The 7190-nt window shown below is 28.6% G+C and overlaps 2 long non-coding RNA genes across 3 annotated transcripts; one reads left to right on the top strand and one right to left on the bottom strand.

The window, feature by feature from the left end:
* Window positions 1-771: 771 nt before the first annotated feature.
* LOC112754111 (uncharacterized) lies at window positions 772-2827 on the top strand. Of its 2 annotated transcripts, XR_011873542.1 has the most exons (5): window positions 772-921; window positions 1004-1133; window positions 1920-2006; window positions 2386-2474; window positions 2577-2827. It is a non-coding gene; the product is annotated as an uncharacterized lncRNA (long non-coding RNA). The 2 variants fall into 2 exon arrangements; XR_003178394.3 differs by lacking the exon at window positions 1920-2006 and having other exon boundaries at window positions 779-921.
* Window positions 2828-4218: 1391 nt separating this feature from the next.
* On the bottom strand, window positions 4219-5868 carry LOC112754110 (uncharacterized). Its single transcript, XR_003178392.3, has 3 exons — window positions 5524-5868; window positions 4627-4675; window positions 4219-4553 (listed from the first exon to the last, which is right to left on the bottom strand). It is a non-coding gene; the product is annotated as an uncharacterized lncRNA (long non-coding RNA).
* Window positions 5869-7190: the final 1322 nt, after the last annotated feature.

The raw sequence follows: 7190 nt of genomic DNA on the forward strand, positions 1-7190 counted from the left end.
TGATTTTTTCTTGAAGAAGGATGTTAGGGTTCATAGTTTAGGTGATCATTAGGTTCAATCTATGATGCACGGATACTGACACGGATATGGGACATGATACGATACGACACGGAACACGCCGACACGCAAATTTTAAAATTTTATAAGATACGGGGACACACATACATATAAAATATAAAGTATTTTTTAGATAAATTGTAATGATATTTTGATATTTTATTGATATTAAAATATAAATTAATTTTTTTAATTATTTTTAATGTCTTATTTTAATTATATCAAGTATTTAAAATATTTTTTGTTTTAATAAATAATAATATATACTATATCTAAATTTATTTCAAAAATATATGTTAAGAATAAGACTGGACACGCTAACACGTGATGGTATTTACGTGTGTCCAAGTATGTCCGGAGAAGAATTTTTTATTAAGACATGGTATTAAGACACGGTTGGACATAGCAGACACGCGTATCAGACGAGTGTCGGTGAGTGTCGTGTCCGAAATGTGTCTGACACACAGACACGGCAATTTAACAAAGTGTCCGTGCTTCATAGGGTTCAATTTTTTTCATTAGAGGTTATTCTCCTTTGTTGATGCAGATTTGTTGAGATATATCTATAAATTAAGTGTTTAGTACTTTGTCGATTCAAATTTTAGAATGCAAAATAGTTATCTTTTATGTGCCTTCAAGATGTACCATTTTTTACTGATCAAGGTTGGTAGAAAAATTTTAGTATATAGCATAATAGTTGTTTGAAACAAACATGACAATATTCATGTCTCTCATTCAAAGTATACATATTTAATTTAATGTTCTGTTTTGGCAGGTGACTATTACTAAATATGTCATATGAAGTTCTTGAACAAGCAATAAATTCTACCAATGATTCCAATATGCTAGGAAAAGGATGATCAGGTTCAGTTTACAAAGTATCTTCAACTCTTCACTCTCTCTTTACAATTTCATTCAATTTTCCCTCATCTTCTTTCTCTTTCAGCTGCGCGATGAATTTGGAGACCAAAGAAGGTGTTGTCATCAAGAAGATCGGGAATGACTTTGACAACCGGATCGATGCCAAGAGGGCTTTCCGGAAAATCAAGCTCATCTGTCACATGGACCATGATAATGTAATCAATTTTATTTTTCTCTAATCAGTTTTTGATTCGGTTTTGGTTTTGAAGTTTTTGGTGTGAATTATGTGTGGTAGGTGATTAAGATAAAGGATATAATAAGGCTAGCAGAGAAGAAAAATTTCAATGATGTGTACATAGTTTATGAGCTAAAGGACATGAGAATCTGTCATTCATTCTTCTTCTTTAATGAAACTAACTACAACCATGACAATAGAAGAAGACTCCTTGGCTGTACTTCTATTTTGACAGAGCTGTTGAACAGTTTCAATTTCCTCTTTACATTTTTTCTCTTAATTCAAAGTTTAGACATTTTCCTTCTTAGCTCTATGATTTTTTTTTTCAATTTTGAATTTCTCATTTTCATTTCTGGCATGCCATTGGCTGAGTTTATAATATCACTTCTGATTATTCCAATTTTAATTTCAATTTTGAATAATACATAGGATTGGGAATCAATCATCTTTTCTGTTTACATCAACTTTCTTAGAACATAATAATCCATTGAGGCATGTTAATGTTCTTTCAAAAACCAGAACTCTCTCTCTCTCTCTCTCTCTCTCTCTCTCATTTTAGTGTATATATATGTACACATTTCCATGCTAGTGTGGATCATCATGAAAGGTAGACTTTATTGTTTGTTCTTTGGAATTGCCAATGTGAATGATATTTTATTTTTATTTTTTCGGTATTTTCTTTGTGCAATAGTTTCTACTATTTGTTTACCTTCCTTTCTGACAAACTTCAAAATTTTTTTCCTTTTTTTAATTAATTTCTGTTTAGACAATTGTATTTATAAAGAGAGGTGCATATTTACTAAAGTGTGGTCGCAGAGGAAAACCAAAGCTCTGCCCTTTCAGACTTCCCTAGGTAATAGGCATATTTGTGATGACACATTATTTCAATAATTTCTTTGCTTCTTCTGATAATTTCTTAATGATATGTGGCCTATGATTTTCATTACATTTGTTCTTCAAATTTGTTATATAAACATTAAATTTAGAGATTTCGAAATCTTCCCCCTTATTAGATTCTCAATGGTCTCACTAGTGATTGAAACTTGTATTTGTTGTTTCTTATTGGTTTTTATTTTTACTGTTAACTACTAATCCATAATGCTAACTTCAAATTAAACTCTACTTTGATTTGGAAACTATAGTTGCTTGCAATGCTAAATACTACAATCTATGAAATTTCATTTATTTTTCTTAATTCGAAGATGTTAACATGTCTTCTCCCCTGATTATAGGATGAGAGGAATTTGATTTAGTACTCAAGGCAGCATGAAAGCATTTACGATTGAGTTCGGTTTTGAAGATTGTTCAAGGAAAGGAAAATGTATGTAACAAACATCTATGGCCATGCTACCTTCTTGCTTGATGAATTTTTTAGATAAACCTGAAGTTTTGGTCTAATAATACAACACTAATCCTTTTTCAGATAAGATGCCAAAGGCAAAATAAAGCTGAAAAGGAGTGCCATACATTTTTGCTAATCTATGTTGATGTGGACATTGTTTGAGAAGAGGAATGATATGGGAGTTTTGTGATTGCACTATCAAGGGGATTGCTTTTCATTATTTTTGGTATCCAGTCATTCTTTTAGTAAGCACTTTACCTTTTTTTGAGTGTTTTGAGTGTTTTGTTATTACATACATCTAACCTTTGTTAATCTTGACTATTCTCTTTCTATTATATTCTTTCCAGGCCTTGGGTTGAATAGTGAAATGCTTAATGCAAAAGGATTTAGAGTTAGGAGTTAATAATTTAATTTTCGTAAAAAGAAAAGTAAGTTAAAAAGATAATTATCAAGCTCAATTAACTTCAATTTTATGATTGTGAATAATGTGTTAATTAACATTTTAATTATTTGCATATACTTGTGTAGTTATGGTTGATTAACGTGTTTAGTAATATGGCTAGTTATGTACCTCTTTTTTTTTCAATGATCAGAATTGAAAATTTGCTATAAAGTAGTTTTTCAAAAAGTATCCACATGATATTGTTGTACATTATGAATATTAATTACTATGATAATCATGACACTCCATTGATTTGATTTGATTGTCTAAATGTATAATAGTAGTTTAGTAGTAGTATGGAATTGTGCTAGTTAAATTTAGTTACTGTAGATTAAATTCATTTAACTAATGGAAATTTTATTTTTAATTCATAAGCAAAGATCAAATTACAATATTTAAATTTACTTAAAGTTAAATAATCTTTAGTTTGATTGATGTTATTTGTTCAATTAATAATAGTGATTTATAGCTTCCAAATTCGTTTAGTTTCAATTTAAATAGTTTGCAACCATTCATTTTGCTGCAATTTTTTTTATTTAAAAATTCAGTTTTTGTGGAGATTTTAAACCGCCACAAAAAAAATTGCCAAAAAATTTAACTCAAAACCCCCACAAAGCAGACAAAAAACCGCCACTAAATTACGTCGTGGGGGGGGGGTTTGTAAAACAGCCACAAATAAGCTCGTGGCACGTCAAATTTTGGAGGTTTGGAAACTCTCACAAACCTTTTTGTGGGAGTTTCAAACTGCCACAAAATAAAAAACCGCCACAAATAAGATTGAATCTTGTAGTGGCATCTTTCCACAAGACTAGTATCTGAACTACAAGTAGCTACTCCAAATTATTTTATAAAATGCAATGCATGATGCTAGCAACAATCACCATATGTTTACGAACCAAATCATCAAAATAGAAAACAGAGATTCAATCAGTGAGCAAAAAAAAAAAAAAAACTACAGAGAACCAAATTAAATTATACATACACTACTACCCTTCATGTGATGAAGAAATATTGCTTTTTTGTTTCTAACAACTCAAAAAATCATGAAAAATAATCAGCACTTTGAGGATCTGTCATGAGTTCAATAAAATCAAAGCACCAAAATTGATACTAAGGGTGTGTACTAGGAGCATATAAAAAATAAGAGTAATGCAAGCATGCACGCAATATCTTTTTACACCAGAAAAGCTGTTCGAATACTGATATAAATATGACAGAAAAGAACAGATATTTTTCACATAAAATTGCATTAGAATTTAGAATCATTATACTATATTTGCATGAGGATAAGAAAAGAGTTACTATATTTATTGACAAACAATGTAGAGATCACCGTTTGATAGTTCACTAACTAATGTAGATTTTTCCTGACAAGTATGTATTATAGGCATTTAGTGATGATTCTAACTTCTAAATGCAACAACTAGCAAAAATAAAAACTTAGACCACTTACAGCATTTGTATAGTAAACAACAACAATAGTAGCTAAGCCTTGTCCAAATAAACCTCCATGCCTCTTGTGACCAACACCTCATTCTATTAAAGATCCCAACATTTAACTTGTTTATCATCACCAGTAGAGAACATGTAAGTATGTTTGCTGCTGACAGCAAGGCCTGTAAAAAATTATACCATTATAATTGACCTGATTCACAATTAAACACCACTAATAATGTTATAGTATTTTACCTCTTATTTGCTCGATGTGTCCAGTCAGTGTGAGCTTTAGCCTTCCTATCTGCTCAGATGAACATTTTAAATCTCAAATTATTGTATGAAAATTACATGCTAAGAATTAGTATACCTTAATCATATCAAGCTCCAAAATTAAACAAGAATATTCTAATGTTCAAGTGGAACAGTAAGACAATTCTTTATATTATAAACTAGAGGCGTATTTTCCTTATATTATTCAGATGCATAATATGAGCTAAGGTGAAAAAAAAGTGCAGAAGTATAAAGACATGAGTGCTTCCTTTCACATGAAATTTTTCTCCCACAAATAACTTTACTTAGAAAACCTGCTATTAGGTTAGATTATCACAGTCTCACAAATCACAACACAATAGAAGCAACGTTTTTACAGAAACAATATATGTATATAAGTTTGAAAATCATTGAGGCATTATATTAAACACTTCATGAGCATTTTCTACCACACTGTTTGGCTTAAACTTCCTGTTGATTTAGTCCCAAATTCATGGCTTTCTTTTTTTTTTTTTGGCTTAATTTCTTATCTGCCATTTTTTCTGCTCTAAATTAGACCTCACTTAGATACTTACTAGCATCATCCAAGAAAATGATTTTCACTTCAATATACCCTCATTTTTACATTTTTTGGTCAATTTTGTCCAACTCAAATGTATTTTAACCAAACAAAAAAAATAAGTTATGTGCTATATCAAATCAACAGCATTAGTAGTTCCAACAAGGGATTCAGAACTTCTTATTAATTCCTACAACAGATACAACTAATAAAAACCCTAAATCAACTAAAAATAGTTATAAATCAAATTAATTATTAAGTAAAGATTAAAGAGGATTGGAGGTGCAAGAAGCTCACTGAACAAGAGAACTGGAACTCACCGGACCGTGGGACGAGCAAAGGATGGAACCGGCGAGAAGACAACGACGTATCGAGAAGACGATGGTGCAAGCGACAACGCAAGTGATGAGAGAATGAACCAGAGGCGAGACAACGTGAGCTAGAGTGACAGTGAAAACATGCGATTGTGGTTTCGATTTGCAAACTGTGAGATCGATGAGGCGGAGCGAGAGATCAGAGAGGCGGAATAAGAGATGATTGAGGAAGAGCGAGATGTGGTTTCATAGTATGAGAGTGAGAGTGAGAGTGAGAACGATTGTGAGCGATTTTTGCGAGGTGGTTTTACCGCATAAGGGTTTCAATGAGCTATCTAAGAATAGGTAATGGTTTTTGTAAGTTTTTTAAAATTTAATGGTATTTGCTAACATTTGAGTATAAATGTTGCCTAAAATTTAATTTTTTGATAATTATTAATATTTTAATAAATGTTAATAGATAAATGTTATTAAATGTCTAAAATATAGTAGTGTTCCCTATTGTTGTTATGTTTTTTTTTCCTCTTCACGTTTTTATTAGTTTCTCTTTTTTGAGGAAAAAAAGTAGAGAAAAAAAAAGAGAAGGAAAAAAAATGTCAATTTTTTTTATTGTTCGTAAAATTATATATTTTTTTCAAAAAATTATGTTTATTGTTAAGAAAGAAAAATAAAAAATTTTATATTTCTGTAAAAATTGAAAATACAAAAATTTGTAAAGTTGAACATAAAATAACTACATACACAAAATATATAAGAAGAAATAAAAATAAAACAAAAATTTATAGAATTCTATAAAAAAAATAAAGCACAAAAATTTATGAAGCTCGACATAAAAATTTGTAAAGTTAAATATAAAATAACTATATAGACAAAACAAAAAAAAAATAAGAAAAGAGAAAAAAAATAAAGAAAAGAATGAAGAACGAAGAGGAGGAGATTTTATGTTGTATTATTTATAAAATTACCTATTTTTCTTAAAAAGGTTGTGTTTATTGTATCAAAGACAACTAACAAAAAATAAAACAAAAAGGTGTATAATTTTATAAAACAAATTAAAAAGCACAAAATTTGTAACTACAAAACATAGATTTTTTACTATAAAAACACAAAATTTCTTCTTCCAATGCTATAATGTTTGTTGTTGTTTTTTCTTTTTTTTTTTTCTATGTTTTGAATTTTTTTTATCTTTTTTAGATTTAAACAAATAAAAAGAGAAAAATAAAAAGAAAAAAGAGAAGATAAAAGAAGAAAAAGCTTTAGAAAAAGAACATGTATAAAGAAAAAGAAATATATATGTATAATTAGAATTAGTTATAAAAATATTTAGCCGTCTAACATTTTAATTATATAAAATATCTTGATTTCTTTTTCCATTGTAAAATTAAAAGACAATATAATATTTATTCTTCATTAAAAAGTATATCTTTTACTATAACATGATCTTTATTCAAAATGTTTTATTATTTTAAGTTATGCTATTTGAACATTTCAATATAAATGTTTATTTGACGATGATAATGAAATTTAAAGACAACAAAATTTAGAATAGAGTAAATTATTAAAATAGTATTTGAAAGTTTATATCATTAGTAAAAATAATTTTAAAAGATATTAATAACAAATAAATTTTTAAAAAATTTTAAAATTATAATAAAAAAATTAGATATTAAATA

This window comes from Arachis hypogaea, chromosome 16, assembly GCF_003086295.3.
Source record: "Arachis hypogaea cultivar Tifrunner chromosome 16, arahy.Tifrunner.gnm2.J5K5, whole genome shotgun sequence".
In the NCBI taxonomy this organism is placed as follows: domain Eukaryota; kingdom Viridiplantae; phylum Streptophyta; class Magnoliopsida; order Fabales; family Fabaceae; genus Arachis; species Arachis hypogaea.